Source organism: Mya arenaria, chromosome 9, assembly GCF_026914265.1.
Source record: "Mya arenaria isolate MELC-2E11 chromosome 9, ASM2691426v1".
In the NCBI taxonomy this organism is placed as follows: Eukaryota; Metazoa; Mollusca; class Bivalvia; order Myida; family Myidae; genus Mya; species Mya arenaria.
The window spans coordinates 40,866,501-40,886,269 of record NC_069130.1 but is presented as its reverse complement, the minus strand read 5'-3'; the positions used below and the strand labels follow the sequence as shown (position 1 = coordinate 40,886,269).

Sequence of the window (19,769 nt, the reverse complement as noted above, 5' to 3'; positions counted from 1 at the left end):
CAAATGATGCATTTAAAGAGAGTATCAATTATAATTGTCAATAATTAATATCACTTTGTTTTAATGTCAATTGGATTGCTTTGACCACATCTGACAAACATCCTCAGACAAGCGATCAGGAGGAGTTAAGCTCTTTCACGTTTTTATAATTTATTAATTTAATTTAAATGTGTTTGTAAATGTCTAATAGCTTCAAATGTTGTAGGGATATATTACTGTGTTCAGAGCCAGATTCACAGTGATTTGATGGGAATGAACTCCTGCTTTGGTGTCATTTGACCTGTACAAAATTTGGTGACATTTAACCTAAAAAAAAAAAAATTTCTTCAGATTTATCAAAGGGGTCACTCCTACCAACTATCTAGCATAAAATAACCATGAATTACTGCAGTTTAACAATGTCAGAAAATCTCGAAATTAAGAGCGTTTGTTTTGTTTTTAATTTTGAAGTATTTACGATTCTATCCAAGCTTGTAGCTATGCTGGTCCTTTAATGAATATGTTTAATAAATACTGATGTACAGTATTTCAGGAGAACTAGGTTTCTAGTACAAGTTAAAGTTTCATTATTTAGTCTCATATTGCAGGCTTGATTTATAAAGCCTGTCCGGTATTCATTAAACATTAAGGCGTTTTCAAACATAAGTCATTTTCTTAAGTTAAGTGTCTGTCTTATCATATGATATAATAATTTCCAAATATCTTAAATACTTCATTTTCATTGATTTTATTCAAGGTACATATTTATTTGCTAAAAATACTTTTTCTTTTAGTTTGACTATGAAAAGTAAAGGAATTTGATTAAAGTTAAGAAGTGACTTAAGATGTTTTATGAATACTGCCCCAGAGCTCAGGGGCCACTATATATATATATAGATTGTTTGAATTGGACAGGCCTTGCCTCAGATGTGATTGCGAAACATTTTTTTAACCAATCCGATGGTCATAATTTAAAAAAACAACAACACGGAATTACACTCATTATAAAATTAATAGGTTAGGACTTCAACAAAAACACATTTCTGTAAGGCCAATCAAAGTATTTTTTATTTAAGTGATCTATTTATGGAAATTTTATAATTTATAACATGTCAAAATGCGTTAAAAAGGGTGTAAACGAAGGAATCTAGAATATATATTTTTTATGATGTCAGCGGTCCATATTATATTTTTAGCGAGATCCGGACCGGCCAATAACATGATATGGACTGCTGACGTCATAAAAACTGGATTTTTATTAAAATACATTCATATACGGACCGATCAACTTTATATACACAAAGAAGGGACACATTAATGTAAGGTATAATATATAAAAATATTAGCATTTGGTAAAAGGTTCCAAGATTTTATAAATGTATTTCTCAACATTATCGCCTGAGATTATAATAATTAAAACTCCATCTTCATAGACTTTTCACACAAAAAAATGATAGACCTGAACTTTGAATTCAATTATTTGTATGGCATCTATTTTTATATGAATATATTTTTTATATGAATATATATGAATAATAATTAAAGGTAAACCATCATATTGAAAATGACAATTTATTAAGTTTGACATAATAATACAAACTTTTCTTGGTTGAACCTTGTTTGACAGTATTATTTGTTTTTGTTTACACATTAACTCCCATATAGGCACGGTGACTTGGAGGCGGAGCCTAATCGTTCAGTAGCTACCTTGCGGATAAATAAAAGCAATATTCACTTTTAAAATAATTACCACATGCTTAATTTATTGAAAATTGACATTGAAAGCAAGCTACAAAACAGTATTGACACCCTTAGCTGTGCAGTAGTTAACTTGCGGATGAATTAAAGCAATATTCACTTTTACTGCATGCTTAATTTATTGAAAATTGACATTGACAACAAGCTACTAAACAGTATCGTCACCCACTAACCTCGTTATTCAAGTTATGCAATGACGTGACAAAGTGCTCGTTTATCATTACTATAACTCAGACTCTAAGTGTTGGTACATTAGTTACTATATCAAATTATACCTGGCAGCCACATCTTAAGAAATATTGAATGCAAGAACAGATAGTTTGTATGCAGGAGACAACAGCATTATTAAATTTCTTTGTACATTTACCAGAAGGGGAATAGATCTCGGACATCTTGGAAATTTTTTCCCTGATATTTGTTTCTGAACTGTGAAATTCAGCTCTTTTTCTGTTGGAAGCATAAAAAAATAGCAGAACTTAAAATACCTTTTAATGTTTTCTCTAGTTCTAGAATAGGTGTGCAAAGGAGTCAATTGATTTTTAAAAAGATAACTGGATAAATCAGCTTTGAGGGCCTCAAATATTGTTGTAGATGATGGTCGAAAATACAGCTTATCCTGGGCTGGTATTCAATATTGGTTTTAATTGGATTTAAGAACGATGTAGCTAATTGGATTTCTTGTTATTAATAACTGACCAATAGAATGAATGGAGTCAATGATGTATGACCATGAGATTGACTTAAGATGAATATTGAATACCAACCCAGGCCACGTTTCTCGACTGAACTCCTTAAGCTTAACAGGCTTAAGTAGCTTTTTTCAATTAGCCAAAATACATACTTAAAATCGATTTTGATAAAATGAAAAAAAAAAGTTTTTTTGTGATAATCATACAGATAACCTCTATATAACATTTAAAAGTTCTTAAAGAAATAAATTTAGCGTATACATATTATAAAAAAACAAAAATAGTCAGCTTAGCTTAATCCTGTTATAAGGAACTAATAAGAAGTTTGGAGTATTTGGGGCCTGGAGACTGTTTTTATTCCTTCAACAATATCCTTTAAGATAATTGATAGACTGTAACTTAAGTATTTGAGCGTAGGACATGGATGCATATAAATAATTAATAAATGTACATTTTTGTGCTGTATATGGCAGAAATGTACATCTTTGTACAAAAATGGCAGAAATGTACATTTGTGTACTGTAAATGGCAGAATTGGACATTTTTGTACTGTAAATGGCAGAAATGTACCTTTTTGTACTGTAAATGGCAGTAATGTACATTTTTGTACTGTAAATGGCTGAAATGTACATTTTTGTACTGTAAATGGCTGAAATGTACATTTTTGTACTGTAAATGGCAGTAATGTACATTTTTGTACTGTAAATGGCTGAAATGTACATTTTTGTACTGTAAATGGCTGAAATGTACATTTTTGTACTGTAAATGGCAGACTCTTCAGTTTGACTTACTTTTACATGTATTTCTCCCTAATCAATTTACTTGAATGTGTGCCTATCAACTGCTGCAGAATCTTTAGAAATATTGGATGCACATAACATAAAAAATGCTTCTCCAGACAGTTCGTCAGTTCCCTGGGGGAAAAAAGCTTTATCGATAAAGACTTTTCTTTGGACAGTTAAAGGGGCTCTTTCATATGGTATAGTCAGTTAGCAATCTAAAAAAACATTTTTTTGTGAAACGATGGGAATAAAATGATTGTTTTAGAGATAAAACATCACAAAAGCTCAAATACTAGCACTAATGTTATTTAGTGGTCAACATATTTGTTTGTCCAAAGAGATACTTAAATAATTGCTGATACAATTATTTTAGTAAATCCGCAGTAATCAGTTGTTGGTTTTAATCAGGTGAACTGTTAGATAGAAAAAGTGGCTGGCCCACTTAGTGGGTAGTTTACGCAATAGAATGTAAACCACTAAAAAGTTTAAAGATTGTTCGTAAGTACCTTTCACAAAATCACATCAAACCATTTATTTTTTTAAGCATACTAGGACAAAAATTACCTTCAACCATTACTTAAAGTACTTTATAATGTGACAGAAAAGCTTAAAATTGTAATGCTTTTGAAAATTACGCATTTTGGTGCATTCTATTATAAAACTTCTGCCATGAGTCATAAATGTTATCACCTAGGTCACTGTGTCAAGTTGAAATAGATTGGTTCAAATTTAATGAAATATATGGCTCAATAAGATAAAAAAAACAACACAACATTATTAAAAATATTTTATAGATTGGGAGGGGAGGGGGGTGAACACACACACTCTTAATAACAAAATAAATAAATTCACAATAGCTGTTATGTTATATTTCTCTAGCAGTCATAAAACGGAGAAAAGTTATTTCTTCAGATCAATTTAGATAAAAAAGGAAGAATTATTAATATTAAAATTGCTCTCATATAAGGCAAAAATAAAAAATATACTTTGCTTGTCTTTACTTGACCCACATTTTGAGGTTGGGTATACTAAGAAAGTACAGGGTGTTTTATGTTTTTTATTTGCCTACTGCTTAATTCCTTAATTCAAATATAAATCTACTCGAAAGGTCGCAGTAATTTATTTTTTAGTTGGTCAGTTATAAAGGCAAAACTTTTTATAAGTTGAGGCATAATATTATTTTTTATTTTGAAACTTTATTCAGTAATCCTGTCTGATATGTTTTGAGCTTACTGATTTTACTGTTATTTTTCATTTTAAATTATTTCACCCAAGTACTTTTATTTTGTATGTTGCAATTCTTCTTTATTTTTTTCTTCTTGTCTGATATGTTTTAATCTGATTGTTTTTTTTTGTTTTATTCATTTTAAATATATGCACCACATTATGAAGATAACAAATATAACATTAAAACACATATTTTCTGTTCTATAATCCATCTTAAAGACATCCGCCCTCAGAGGGTCCGTTTGCATTAAAGCTAAGCATTTCCTAACCTAATTTAATTTCCTAAAAAAATTATTAACAAATCTAAGAAATAATTATAAGAATTTTTCACACAAAATTATTTCCTTTTTTAATAAAAGTCAATTAGAATGTTGTATTTCAGAAATTATGACGTTTTTTTATATTATTTGACCAATGAAATATTGAGATGATATAAGAAAAGTGACTTATATATAGTCAGGAAATGATTTAAGATGCTTTATGAATACCATTAAAGACCTGAATATATGTTAATTCTTCTGTTTAAATACATATATAACACTTACCTTAACTATTGATATATATATGAAATGTAAAATACTAAATTTAACATGATGTTGGTGTTGTTTTTATAAGGATCAAAGACTGATTCATTTGAATTAAAAAATAATTCACTATTTTGACCTGAAAGATGTAACAAAAAGAGTTGTTTGTTAACAGTTTCATTTAAAATATAGACAGACAACATATCAAAAAACTGAATTTGTGATCACATAGATAAATTCACATGTCACAAAAAAGCATAATATAATATGTAAATGATGCTGATAAATCTCAACTGAACATTGACTTATATATAAAATGTAAAATTTTGCTGTATCTTAACTGACAATCAAATACTGTCAATTTTGTTTTATTGCAACAAAGTTGTCATGTAACATGTTTCAAAAGCACAGATACATTGAGAATATGATACATTAAGGGGATTTGCTTGTTTTAATGGAACGTCAAATTTATCACATACATATTGAAAACAGTTTATTCATATTTTTCACTTTTAGAGGCCCCGATAAAATTTCTGTATTTATTGCATTGATCCATTGACAAATAAAATAAATCTGAATAGGTTTCATGAATGTAATTGTGGCATACTTAAATGTGAGGCCCTAATGAATTTCTTTTATTTATTACATTGTACATTGATCCATTGACAAATTAAAGTAATCCACATAGGTTCAATGATTATAATTGTGTAGTTATCTTAAATTTGAGGCCCTAATGAAATGTCTGGATTTATTACATTGATTTAATAAATCCGCATAGGTTTCATGATAATAATTGTGGCATACTTAAATGTGAGGCCCTAATAAAAATTCTGGATTTATTACTTTGATAGATCAAATCTGCATAGATTTCATGGTTATAATTGTGGCATACGTAATTGTGAGGCCCTAATGAAATTTCTGGATTTATTTCATTGACAAAGAAGAGATAAAATATATTTGGACAAAACAATTCATCATAAAGGGCCTTAAATATGAAAGACTGTGAATTGGGAAATGCAGCTATGGTTTTGTGTATCATGTTCACTGCTGTTTGTTTAACCCTTTGCATGCTGGGTAAATTGTCGTCTGCTCAAAAATGTCGTCTGGTTTATTCTAAATTTCTTTCAATTTACTTAAAACTTTGGGGATATATTGACAGAGTGGCAAACAGCTTGGAACCTGACCAGGCGCCGAGTTACTCGGCGTCTGGTCTGGTTCCAAGCTGTTTGCAAAGCCTTTAAAATCGCCATCAGCAGCTTAAGGGTTAAATCACAAAGTAAAAAATGCTGGAATTCACATCCTACATCCTTAATTTGTATTTCATAACAAGGTTACCCCTGTTTTTAAATAGATTGGTCAGTGAAATAAAATTGATATTTTTCACTGTTATGAAATTTTAGCCACTCGATCTCTGTTCCAAGTTAAATACCAGCATGCACAGGGCTGGGACTCAATTTTAACAACCTAATTTCCAAAATGACTTTACATTTGCATACAAATTTGCGTGTTTTTCTAAAAAAGTATAATAAAATGACTTGAACTCCAATTTTTTGGCATATATATTAAAAAGATATATTGTTTGTTTCAGTGTAAGATTGCAATTTATTTCACCGCGTGAACACGAAAAGTGAATATTTCACTTGTAGCTACACTACTCAAGAAATATATAATTTGGTGCTCACTCGGTGAAATATATGATGATCTTACACTGTAACAAAAATCATCCTCTAATTTTTTTTTCAGTTTAAGTCCCATTTTCATTCTTTATTTTTACTATTTGTTTTTGTTTGCAAATTCTCTAATTAGGAGCTTGGGATGATTGCCAATAAACTCATAACAAAGCCTTCAAGTACCCCCACCCCGAATCCTATCTATATGTTTATTTATTTTTTAATTTATTTGATTTATTTTCTGTTTTTCATTTAATCATATTTTTTTTATTTAATTTTAGTTTATTTTTTTATTTTTTTGTCATAAATATTAACTGAAATCATTTCATGTCTTTTTTTGATACTAATGATCCTTTTCATGAATATTCATAAGTCCACACACTTTATTAACTCACAAAAAAATAAATCGTAATTTTGATCTTCAGACAGAGTCGTTAAATTCAAGTAATGCATCAATGAGTTTTTAATTTATTTTTCTCATGCTCAAATTCAAAGGCAGATCAATACACCCTGTTTCGTGTGAAATGAGGCCCATGTCTACAATCAGGGGCGTATCTTAAGAATTTTTAGCTGTACATCACCGTACACTTGAGCGGGTCTCGTCAAGTGAAGGTCTTTCATTAGTTTGGTCCCGAAATGTTATTTGGGGTGGGAATGGGAGGGTTATCCCCTCCCATAGGAAATTTGAATAATAAAGTGAGGCCAATATGAATTAATTTTTAGATTTTCATCCGAACTTATTTTGAAATGGGGGCAGAGGGTAACATTTTCTTTATTTTATTTTCTTAGCTGACTTTCACCATTAAATATGTGTTCATGCTCTTTTTTATTGCATAAGAGCCCAAGTTGATGAGTACGCCCAGGCGTACTGGAGTATGCCAAGGTATGCCCCTGCCCAGATAATTGATAATGACTCATGTCTGCTACCATAGTTATTGTTATACAATTTTACTTTCCCTTTGTCTAGCAAGGCCCATAAATCGGACTTAAATAATTATTGAGTTATGCCCTTTTTTGACTGAAAAAACAACAGCTAGACTCTTGTTAATAATTTATTGTTGTGTTTGTCTTTGGACTTGTGTGCCACTTGAGGTAAAGTGTAGAAAACATGGAAAATGAGAAAAAAAGGAGAAAACGTTATGTAACCGGAGTAGAGATAAGCAGAATATTAACTGATTTGTTTTTCCTATTATATCTAATAAAGGAACTCACTCATGGTTTGTAAAAGGCACTTTTTTTTAAAAATAATTAGGAGTGTTAAAACTAAAATAACTGACAGCTGGAACCCTTCAGCAAATGTTGATATTTGCTCAAACATCATCTTTGAAGTTCACAAATTTCAAAAGCATTACTAATGGCTTTGAGAGATTTGTTGTTGCGTGATTGGTTGATTGACATTATCACATGATGCTATCAATGTATTGTTAAAAGGTCAAAGTATCCAACACTGTTGTATATATAAAGTCTGTATGGCCTAGCGGTCACAGTGTCAGTATTTATAATTTTTTCTTGACTTAATATGGTTTCGCACCTCATTTAAACGAAATATTTTGTAAAACTTTAATTGTATTTTATTCTGCAATTTTAATATCATAGATTAAAATAAAGGTTAAAGAAGTGTTTTCAGCTGCAGTACTGGGGGGGCTTTAAAGGGCTTTATCTCTGAGATTGGAATGTACTTCAAATGATATTACTAGTGTATATAATAAAACATTCTTTGAAAATCTCAAAACAATTAATGTGCTGACTTGTGGCACACTGTGTGAGGCCCTTAATAAAATTCCTTCTATATTTAATTGATATAATGTTTTCTTTGCCATTGACCAATAACAGGAAAATGGATAAAACAACTCACAGGGTCTCAATTGGAAAAATTGAATTGCAAAAAAATACAGCTAATCCAGGTTGCCCTTGTCTCTTGCAACAGCAGGGATATTTCCTTGTAAAAACACTGCATCATAGTTTTTACTATGAGATGTTCTGATGGTAACTAGATGCAAAAGTTCAATGAAATTAAATTGTTGTGCATTTTCTGTCCCCCCCCCCCCCTCTCCCCCAGTGGAATGTAAGACTCTGTATAGGAACACTAGCTGTTATTGGCAGGCCCTGTAGTTATTGGCAATGTTGCAATGAGATAATGACAGAATGTAAGACACAGGAAATCCTTTGTTATTGGCAGGCCCTGTAGTTATTGGCAATGTTGCAATGTGATAATGACAGAATGTTAGACACAGAAAATCCTTTGTTATTGGCAGGCCCTGTAGTTATTGGCAATGTTGCAATGTGATAATGACAGAATGAAAGACTCAGGAAATCCTTTGTTATTGGCAGGCCCTGTAGTTATTGGCAATGTTGCAATGTGATAATGACAGAATGTTAGACTCAGGAAATCCTTTGTTATTGGCAGGCCCTGTAGTTATTGGCAATGTTGCAATGTGATAATGACAGAATGAAAGACTCAGGAAATCCTTTGTTATTGGCAGGCCCTGTAGTTATTGGCAATGTTGCAATGTGATAATGACAGAATGAAAGACTGTAGGAACACAGTTACTGGCAGGCCCTGTAGTTATTGGCAATGTTGCAATGTGATAATGACAGAATGTAAGACTGTAGGAACACAGTAACTGGCAGGCCCTGTAGTTATTGGCAATGTTGCAATGTGATAATGACAGAATGTTAGACTCAGGAAATCCTTTGTTATTGGCAGGCCCTGCAGTTATTGGCAATGTTGCAATGTGATAATGACAGAATGTAGGACACAGGAAATCCTTTGTTATTGGCAGGCCCTGTAGTTATTGGCAATGTTGCAATGAGATAATGACAGAATGTAAGACACAGGAAATCCTTTGTTATTGGCAGGCCCTGTAGTTATTGGCAATGTTGCAATGTGATAATGACAGAATGTTAGACTCAGGAAATCCTTTGTTATTGGCAGGCCCTGTAGTTATTGGCAATGTTGCAATGTGATAATGACAGAATGTAGGACACAGGAAATCCTTTGTTATTGGCAGGCCCTGTAGTTATTGGCAATGTTGCAATGTGATAATGACAGAATGTAAGACTGTAGGAACACAGTTACTGGCAGGCCCTGTAGTTATTGGCAATGTTGCAATGAGATAATGACAGAATGTTAGACTCAGGAAATCCTTTGTTATTGGCAGGCCCTGCAGTTATTGGCAATGTTGCAATGAGATAATGACAGAATGTTAGACTCAGGAAATCCTTTGTTATTGGCAGGCCCTGCAGTTATTGGCAATGTTGCAATGTGATAATGACAGAATGTTAGACACAGGAAATCCTTTGTTATTGGCAGGCCCTGTAGTTATTGGCAATGTTGCAATGTGATAATGACAGAATGTAAAACTGTAGGAACACAGTTACTGGCAGGCCCTGTAGTTATTGGCAATGTTGCAATGTGATAATGACAGAATGTAAGACTGTAGGAACACAGTTACTGGCAGGCCCTGTAGTTATTGGCAATGTTGCAATGAGATAATGACAGAATGTTAGACTCAGGAAATCCTTTGTTATTGGCAGGCCCTGTAGTTATTGGCAATGTTGCAATGTGATAATGACAGAATGTAAGACACAGGAAATCCTTTGTTATTGGCAGGCCCTGTAGTTATTGGCAATGTTGCAATGAGATAATGACAGAATGTAGGACACAGGAAATCCTTTGTTATTGGCAGGCCCTGTAGTTATTGGCAATGTTGCAATGTGATAATGACAGAATGTTAGACTCAGGAAATCCTTTGTTATTGGCAGGCCCTGTAGTTATTGGCAATGTTGCAATGTGATAATGACAGAATGTAGGACACAGGAAATCCTTTGTTATTGGCAGGCCCTGTAGTTATTGGCAATGTTGCAATGAGATAATGACAGAATGTAGGACACAGGAAATCCTTTGTTATTGGCAGGCCCTGTAGTTATTGGCAATGTTGCAATGTGATAATGACAGAATGTTAGACTCAGGAAATCCTTTGTTATTGGCAGGCCCTGTAGTTATTGGCAATGTTGCAATGTGATAATGACAGAATGTTAGACACAGGAAATCCTTTGTTATTGGCAGGCCCTGTAGTTATTGGCAATGTTGCAATGTGATAATGACAGAATGAAAGACTGTAGGAACACAGTTACTGGCAGGCCCTGTAGTTATTGGCAATGTTGCAATGAGATAATGACAGAATGTAAGACACAGGAAATCCTTTGTTATTGGCAGGCCCTGTAGTTATTGGCAATGTTGCAATGTGATAATGACAGAATGAAAGACACAGGAAATCCTTTGTTATTGGCAGGCCCTGTAGTTATTGGCAATGTTGCAATGTGATAATGACAGAATGTAAGACTGTAGGAACATAGTTACTGGTAGGCCCTGTAGTTATTGGCAATGTTGCAATGTGATAATGACAGAATGTAAGACTGTAGGAACACAGTTACTGGCAGGCCCTGTAGTCATTGGCAATGTTGCAATGTGATAATGACAGAATGTTAGACTCAGGAAATCCTTTGTTATTGGCAGGCCCTGTAGTTATTGGCAATGTTGCAATGTGATAATGACAGAATGTAGGACACAGGAAATCCTTTGTTATTGGCAGGCCCTGTAGTTATTGGCAATGTTGCAATGTGATAATGACAGAATGTAAGACTGTAGAACACAGTTACTGGCAGGCCCTGTAGTTATTGGCAATGTTGCAATGTGATAATGACAGAATGTAAGACTGTAGGAACACAGTAACTGGCAGGCCCTGTAGTTATTGGCAATGTTGCAATGTGATAATGACAGAATGTAAGACTGTAGGAACACAGTTACTGGCAGGCCCTGTAGTTATTGGCAATGTTGCAATGTGATAATGACAGAATGTAGGACACAGGAAATCCTTTGTTATTGGCAGGCCCTGTAGTTATTGGCAATGTTGCAATGTGATAATGACAGAATGTAAGACTGTAGGAACACAGTTACTGGCAGGCCCTGTAGTTATTGGCAATGTTGCAATGTGATAATGACAGAATGTTAGACACAGGAAATCCTTTGTTATTGGCAGGCCCTGTAGTTATTGGCAATGTTGCAATGTGATAATGACAGAATGTTAGACTCAGGAAATCCTTTGTTATTGGCAGGCCCTGTAGTTATTGGCAATGTTGCAATAAAATAATGACAGATTGAAGGACACTAAATGTATTTCATTTTCAAATATTTCAATAGAAATGGTTTGAAACCAATTTAATCATTCATTTCTGAAATTATTGGTTAAAACTATGGGAATTTAATCAGATTCTTTTTTTTATTAATCTTGTAGTTTAATGTTTTTCTTTTTCTTTTTACCACTTGTTTATAAATAGTGCATCTCCCAGACAGACGTGAGAAACTATATATAATAAGAATATAGCACTTTCAATATATAATTTCATTTGACAGACTCAAAAACATCATTAAGAACTAATAATCTGAAAAATCACCACCTGGTCTCAGATATTAAAAATTATATAACAAAACACTAAACACTTAACATTTGCAGTAGCAGACAGTTTCTACTGTAGTTTGATATAAATAAATATTGCCTCCTGGGCTTTATGAAAAGGAGACAGATTCTGCTGTAAAAGTATATTCCCTTTGTGAGGAAGAGACAGTGTCTGTTGTAAATGTGTATCCGCGTTCATGAGTAGGAGACAATTTATGTTGTAAATGTGTATCCCCCTTCATGAGTAGGAGACAGTGTTTGGTGTAAATGTGTATCCCCCTTCATGAGTAGGAGACAGTGTTTGGTGTAAATGTGTATCCCCCTTCATGAGTAGTAGACAGTGTTTGGTGTAAATGTGTATCCCCCTTCATGAGTAGGAGACAGTGTTTGGTGTAAATGTGTATCCCCCTTCATGAGTAGTAGACAGTGTTTGGTGTAAATGTGTATCCCCCTTCATGAGTAGTAGACAGTGTTTGGTGTAAATGTGTATCCCCCTTCATGAGTAGTAGACAGTGTTTGGTGTAAATGTGTATCCCCCTTCATGAGTAGGAGACAGTGTTTGGTGTAAATGTGTATCCCCCTTCATGAGTAGTAGACAGTGTTTGGTGTAAATGTGTATCCCCCTTCATGAGTAGTAGACAGTGTTTGGTGTAAATGTGTATCCCCCTTCATGAGTAGTAGACAGTGTTTGGTGTAAATGTGTATCATGAGTAGGGGGCAGATTCTGCTGTAAATGTGTATCCCCCTCTATGAGTAGGAGCCAGATTTTGTTGTAAATGTATATCCCCCTTCATGAGTAGGAGACAATTTCTGTTGTAAATGTGTATCCCCCTCAAATAAGTAGGTGGCAGTTTCTGCAATTAATGTGTATCCCCCTTCATGAGTAGGAGACAGATTCTGTTGTAAATGTATATCCCCCTTCATGAGTAGGAGACAGTTTCTGCAATTAATGTGTATCCCCCTTCAGCAGTAGGAGACAGATTCTGTTGTAAATGTGTATCCCCCTTCATGAGTAGTTGCCAGTGTGTGCTGTAAATGTGTATCCCCCTTTTATGAGTAGGAGACAGTTTCTGCTGGAAATGTGTACCCCCCTTTATGAGTAGGAGACAGTTTCTGCTGTAAATGTATATCCCCCCTTTATGAGTAGGAGACAGTTTCTGCTGTAAATGTGTATCCCCCGTTTATGAGTAGGAGACAGTTTCTGCTGTAAATGGGTATCCCCCCTTTATGAGTAGGAGACAGTGTCTGCTGTAAATGTGTATCCCCCCTTTATGAGTAGGAGACAGTTTCTGCTGTAAATGTGTATCCCCTCTTTATGAGTAGGAGACAGTGTCTGCTGTAAATGTGTATCCCCCTTCGTGAGTAGGAGACAGTGTTTGCTGTAAATGTGTATCCCCCTTTATGAGTAGTAGACAGTGTTTGCTGTAAATGTGTATCCCCCTTTATGAGTAGGGGGCAGATTCTGTTGTAAATGTGTATCCTCCTTTCATGAGTAGGAGACAGATTATGTTGTAAATGTGCATCCCCTTTCATGAGTAGGAGCCAGTTTCTGCTGTAAATGTGTATCCCACTTCATGAGTAGGAGAGAGTTTCTGGTGTAAATGTGTTTCCCACTTCATGAGTAGGAGAGAGTTTCTGCTGTAAATGTGTTTCCCACTTCATGAGTAGGAGAGAGTTTCTGTTGTAAATGTGTATCCCCCTTCATGAGTAGGAGACACTTTCTGTTGTAAATGTGCATCCCCCTTTATGAGTAGGAGCCAGTTTCTGCTGTAAATGTGTATCCCCCTTCATGAGTAGGAGAGAGTTTCTGTTGTAAATGTGCATCCCCCTTTATGAGTAGGAGCCAGTTTCTGCTGTAAATGTGTATCTCCCTTCATGAGTAGGAGAGAGTTTCTGGTGTAAATGTGTATCCCCCTTCATGACTAGAAGAGTTTCTGTTGTTAATGTGTATCCCCCTTAATGAGTAGGAGCCAGTTTCTGCTGTAAATGTGTATCCCCCTTCATGAGTAGGAGAGAGTTTCTGGTGTAAATGTGCATCCCCCTTTATGAGAAAAAGACATATTCTGTTGTTAATTTGTATCCCCCTTTAAGAGTAGGAGACAGTTTCTGTTGTAAATGTGTATCCCCCTTTATGAGTAGGAGCCAGTTTCTTCTGTAAATGTGTATCCCCCTTCATGAGTAGGAGAGCGTTTCTGTTGTAAATGTGCATCCCCCTTTATGAGTAGGATCCCCCTTCATAAGTAGGAGACAGTTTCTGTTTTAAATGTGTATCCCGCTTCATGAGTAGGAGGCAGTTTCTGTTGTAAATGTGCATTCCCCTTTATGAGAAGGAGCCAGTTTCTGCTGTAAATGAGTATCCCCCTTCATAAGTAGGAGAGCGTTTCTGTTGTAAATGTGCATCCTCCTTTATGAGTAGGAGCCTGTTTCTGTTGTAAATGTGTATCCCCCTTCATGAGTAGGAGACAGTTTCTGCTGTAAATGTGTATCCCCCTTCATGAGTAGGAGACAGTTTCTGCTGTAAATGAGTATCCCCCTTCATAAGTAGGAGAGCGTTTCTGTTGTAAATGTGCATCCTCCTTTATGAGTAGGAGCCTGTTTCTGCTGTAACTGTGTATCCCCCTTCATGAGTAGGAGAGAGTTTCTGTTGTAAATGTGTATCCCCCATTCATGAGTAGGAGACAGTTTCTGTTGTAAATGTGTATCCCCCTTCATGAGTAGGAGACAGTTTCTGTTGTAAATGTGTATCCCCCTTCATGAGTAGGAGACAGTTTCTGTTGTAAATGTGTATCCCCCTTCATGAGAAGGAGAGAGTTTCTGTTGTAAAGTGTATCCCGCTTCATGAGTAGGAGCCAGTTTCTGTTATTAATGTGTATCCCCCTTCATGAGTAGGAGACAGTTTCTGTTGTAAATGTGTATCCTCCTTCATAAGTAGGAGACAGTTTCTGTTGTAAATGTGTATCCCCCTTCATGAGCAGGAGACAGTTTCTGTTGTAAATGTGCATCCCCCTTCATGAGAAGGAGCCAGTTTCCGCTGTAAATGTGTATCCCCCTTCATGAGTAGGAGAGTGTTTCTGTTGTAAATGTGCATCCCCCTTTATGAGAAGGAGCCAGTTTCTGCTGTAAATGTGTATCCCCCTTCATGAGTAGGAGAGTGTTTCTGTTGTAAATGTGCTTCCCCTTTTATGAGTAGGAGCCAGTTTCTGCTGTAATTGTGTATCCCCCTTCTTGAGTAGGAGAGAGTTTCTGATGTAAATGTGTATCCCATTTCATGAGTAGGAGACAGTTTCTGTTGTAAATGTCCATCCCCCTTTATGAGTAGGAGCCAGTTTCTGCTGTAAATGTGTATCCCACTTCATAAGTAGGAGAGCGTTTCTGTTGTAAATGTGCATCCCCCTCTATGAGTAGGAGCCAGTTTCTGTTGTAAATGTGTATCCCCCTTCATGAGTAGGAGAGAGTTTCTGCTGTAAATGTGTATCCCCCTTCATGATTAGGAGACAGCTTCTGCTGTTAATGTGTATCCCCCTTCATGAGTAGGAGACAGTTTCTGCTATCAATGTGTATCCCCCTTCATGAGTAGGAGACAGTTTCTGCTGTTAATGTGTATCCCCCTTCATGAGTAGGAGACAGTTTCTGCTATCAATGTGTATCCCCCTTCATGAGTAGGAGACAGTTTCTGCTATCAATGTGTATCCCCCTTCATAATTAGGAGACAGCTTCTGCTGTTAATGTGTATCCCCCTTCATAATTAGGAGACAGCTTCTGCTGTTAATGTGTATCCCCCTTTGTGAGTAGGAGACAGTTTCTGCTGTAAATGTGTATCCACCTGTAGGATTATGATATAGATGCTATAAATGTGTATCCCCCTTCATGATTAGGAGACAGCTTCTGCTGTTAAGGTGTATCCCCCTTCATGAGTAGGAGACAGTTTCTGCTATCAATGTGTATCCCCCTTCATGAGTAGGAGACAGTTTCTGCTATCAATGTGTATCCCCCTTCATAATTAGGAGACAGCTTCTGCTGTTAATGTGTATCCCCCTTCATGAGTAGGAGACAGTTTCTGCTGTAAACATGAATCCCCCTTTGTGAGTAGGAGACAGTTTCTGCTGTAAATGTGTATCCACCTGTAGGATTATGATATAGATGCTATAAATGTGTATCCCCCTTCATGAGTAGGAGACAGTTTCTGCTATAAATGTATATCCCCCTTTATGAGTAGGAGCCAGTTTCTGCTGTTAATGTATATCCCCCTTTATGAGTAGGAGACAGCTTCTGCTGTTAATGTGTATCCCCCTTTATGAGTAGGAGACAGTTTCTGCTATCAATGTGTATCCCCCTTCATAATTAGGAGACAGCTTCTGTTGTTAATTTGTATCCCCCTTCATGAGTAGGAGACAGCTTCTGCTGTTAATGTGTATCCCCCTTCATAATTAGGAGACAGCTTCTGCTGTTAATGTGTATCCCCCTTCATGAGTAGGAGACAGTTTCTGCTATCAATGTGTATCCCCCTTCATAATTAGGAGACAGCTTCTGCTGTTAATGTGTATCCCCCTTCATGAGTAGGAGACAGCTTCTGCTTTTAATGTGTATCCCCCTTCATAATTAGGAGACAGTTTCTGCTATCAATGTGTATCCCCCTTCATAATTAGGAGACAGCTTCTGTTGTTAATGTGTATCCCCCTTCATGAGTAGGAGACAGTTTCTGCTATCAATGTGTATCCCCCTTCATGAGTAGGAGACAGTTTCTGCTATCAATGTGTATCCCCCTTCATGAGTAGGAGACAGCTCTGTTGTTAATGTGTACCCCCCTTCATGAGTAGGAGACAGTTTCTGCTATCAATGTGTATCCCCCTTCATAATTAGGAGACAGCTTCTGCTGTTAATGTGTATCCCCCTTCATAATTAGGAGACAGCTTCTGCTGTTAATGTGTATCCCCCTTCATGAGTAGGAGACAGTTTCTGCTATCAATGTGTATCCCCCTTCATAATTAGGAGACAGCTTCTGCTGTTAATGTGTATCCCCCTTCATGAGTAGGAGACAGCTTCTGCTTTTAATGTGTATCCCCCTTCATAATTAGGAGACAGTTTCTGCTATCAATGTGTATCCCCCTTCATAATTAGGAGACAGCTTCTGTTGTTAATGTGTATCCCCCTTCATGAGTAGGAGACAGTTTCTGCTATCAATGTGTATCCCCCTTCATGAGTAGGAGACAGCTTCTGTTGTTAATGTGTATCCCCCTTCATGAGTAGGAGACAGTTTCTGCTATCAATGTGTATCCCCCTTCATAATTAGGAGACAGTTTCTGCTGTTAATGTGTATCCCCCTTCATAATTAGGAGACAGCTTCTGCTGTTAATGTGTATCCCCCTTCATAATTAGGAGACAGTTTCTGCTATCAATGTGTATCCCCCTTCATAATTAGGAGACAGCTTCTGCTGTTAATGTGTATCCCCCTTCATGAGTAGGAGACAGTTTCTGCTATCAATGTGTATCCCCCTTCATAATTAGGAGACAGCTTCTGCTGTTAATGTGTATCCCCCTTCATGAGTAGGAGACAGTTTCTGCTGTAAATGTATATCCCCCTTTATGAGTAGGAGACAGCTTCTGCTGTTAATGTGTATCCCCCTTCATGAGTAGGAGACAGTTTCTGCTGTAAATGTGTATCCCCCTTCATAAGTAGGAGACAGTTTCTGCTGTTAATGTGTATCCCCCTTCATGAGTAGGAGACAGTTTCTGCTGTAAACATGAATCCCCCTTTGTGAGTAGGAGACAGTTTCTGCTGTAAATGTGTATCCACCTGTAGGATTATGATATAGATGCTATAAGTGTGTATCCCCCTTCATGAGTAGGAGACAGTTTCTGCTATTAATGTATATCCCCCTTTAAGAGTAGGAGCCAGTTTCTGCTGTTAATATGTATCCCCCCTTGATGAGGAGACTGCCTCAAGGACAGTTTCTATTGTAAATTTGTGGAGGGGAAAGCTAGAGTCTACTGTCGTTCTGTTTTTCAGGCTTTCAGAGTAGGAGACAGATTCTACTGTGAATATTGTCTCCCCCTAAAGAAATAGGGGACAGTTTCTATACTGTAATTATGTCTCCCCCTACAGAAATAGGGGACAGTTTTACTGTAATTATGTCTCCCCCTTAAGAAATAGGGGACAGGTTCTACTGTAATTATGACTTTTCCTCCCTAACCAGGCCATCCACACGTAGTAATGAGTATTATCAGCACATTCACTTTTCCTTCCATTCTGGTGCTCTATTTTATGTACAGATTTGATCTTGTATGGTTGGCATATGGGGGAGGGGGAGGCACATGTTTTCATTAGAAAACAATCTCTATTACGATTTCTTGAGGTCCTTTTTTCACAAAGTTCTGCTTCAGGCCACTTTTGCGAGGCTTATTTTTTGCGCTGCAAGAATATTATCATCAGCAAACACGAGTTAGTAAATAGTAAATTTGTAGGGTATTTAGTTGGCAACCTGATTAATTCATGAGAACATACGATATTTAAACCAAAATATCCACAAACTAGAATATATACATGCATTTTATGAATGCACTTTCATTGTAATCTCCCTTTAGACTTCAGATTCCTACTTTTGGAGGCCATTTCATTAAGTTTATTGGAGAAGTGGTTTTTAAACCAAGCGGAGATTTTGTACCATGCAAAAACCCAAAATTTGAAAATTGCTCATTGGGTTCTTGGTATATCTTGGCAGACATCTGTCCCCCTGGGCAAATAATTCAAAATGTCTCGAGTCTGAGTTGAGACTCAAGTAGCATTCTTTCAGTGTAATTTTCTTTTCAGTTGAAAATCCAGGGGTGTAGCTTCCCCTTAATTCATTTGAATTCATAATTGTGCTAGGGGTGTTCGGAGGCATTGAAAACCATGGTACAATATGGGCGTTCTGAGTTGCTTTATTTAGTTTTGGAAAATAGACAGCTTTAAAAAAATCTCAAATCTTAAATCTGAGAAAATCAAACGTCTTAAACAGCTCAGAGATGGTTAATATAATCATTTTTATTCCCAAGGAAAAGGCGGGCAAAAAATGAACATTTTTCTCCTGTGTCTGGCGCAGGCTTAAGTCAAAAACACTCTTTTATTTAATATGGATTAATGATGTCTGCTGCAATGCATTATTGTGCAGCAGTCTGGCTTTTTCATTAATATTAAAAAATGGATTTAAAATATTGATCCCCCAGAGGTGATAATTCAAAAGGATAGGAGAAGTATTATGTTGTCTGCATTTTAATGAGATAGGCACTTTGAAAGGACTTTTTTATAGTCATTTGTTTCAGTATTTTATATTGATTAGATTTAAACTGAACAGTTAAATGCAATCTTAATTGAGAAAAACTTTGTTTATTTTTTGTTGCCGTAGGCAAGTGTTATTATGTACATTACAGTTTCAATAATTTGAGTGTTCTTAGTTTTTAAACAAAATTTAACTTATACATGAGTATACTTAATTTGTTATTTTCATGAAAAATCTGTCATCATCAGAAATATAAAAGAGATTTTTGTGAAATGCTAGCATTACAAGAAAAGTCCAACTTAAAAATTGTATGTTTTCCCTTAACTTACTTTAACTGTCTTAAAAATATCACAGTTTTGGCCTTAATAGCGACCTTTAAACTCTTCATTAAGCTTTCTTCTTCTCCTGACTTGTCCCCTTGAAAG

The 19,769-nt window shown here is 35.7% G+C and overlaps 1 protein-coding gene across 6 annotated transcripts in view; it reads left to right on the top strand.

Annotated features, from left to right (window-relative positions):
- Window positions 1–19,769, top strand: part of LOC128245671 (uncharacterized) — a 130,453-nt gene that overhangs the window by 40,376 nt on the left and 70,308 nt on the right. For 2 of the 6 annotated variants that reach the window (XM_052963886.1, XM_052963884.1), the window contains exon 2: window positions 1,176–1,298. The exons of 3 other annotated variants lie outside the window; for them this stretch is intronic. The gene's annotated coding sequence lies outside the window, so the exon portion shown is untranslated. Of the gene's footprint in view, window positions 1–1,175; window positions 1,304–19,769 lie in introns of all 6 variants that reach the window. One more of the 6 variants, XM_052963885.1, reaches the window with a different exon arrangement.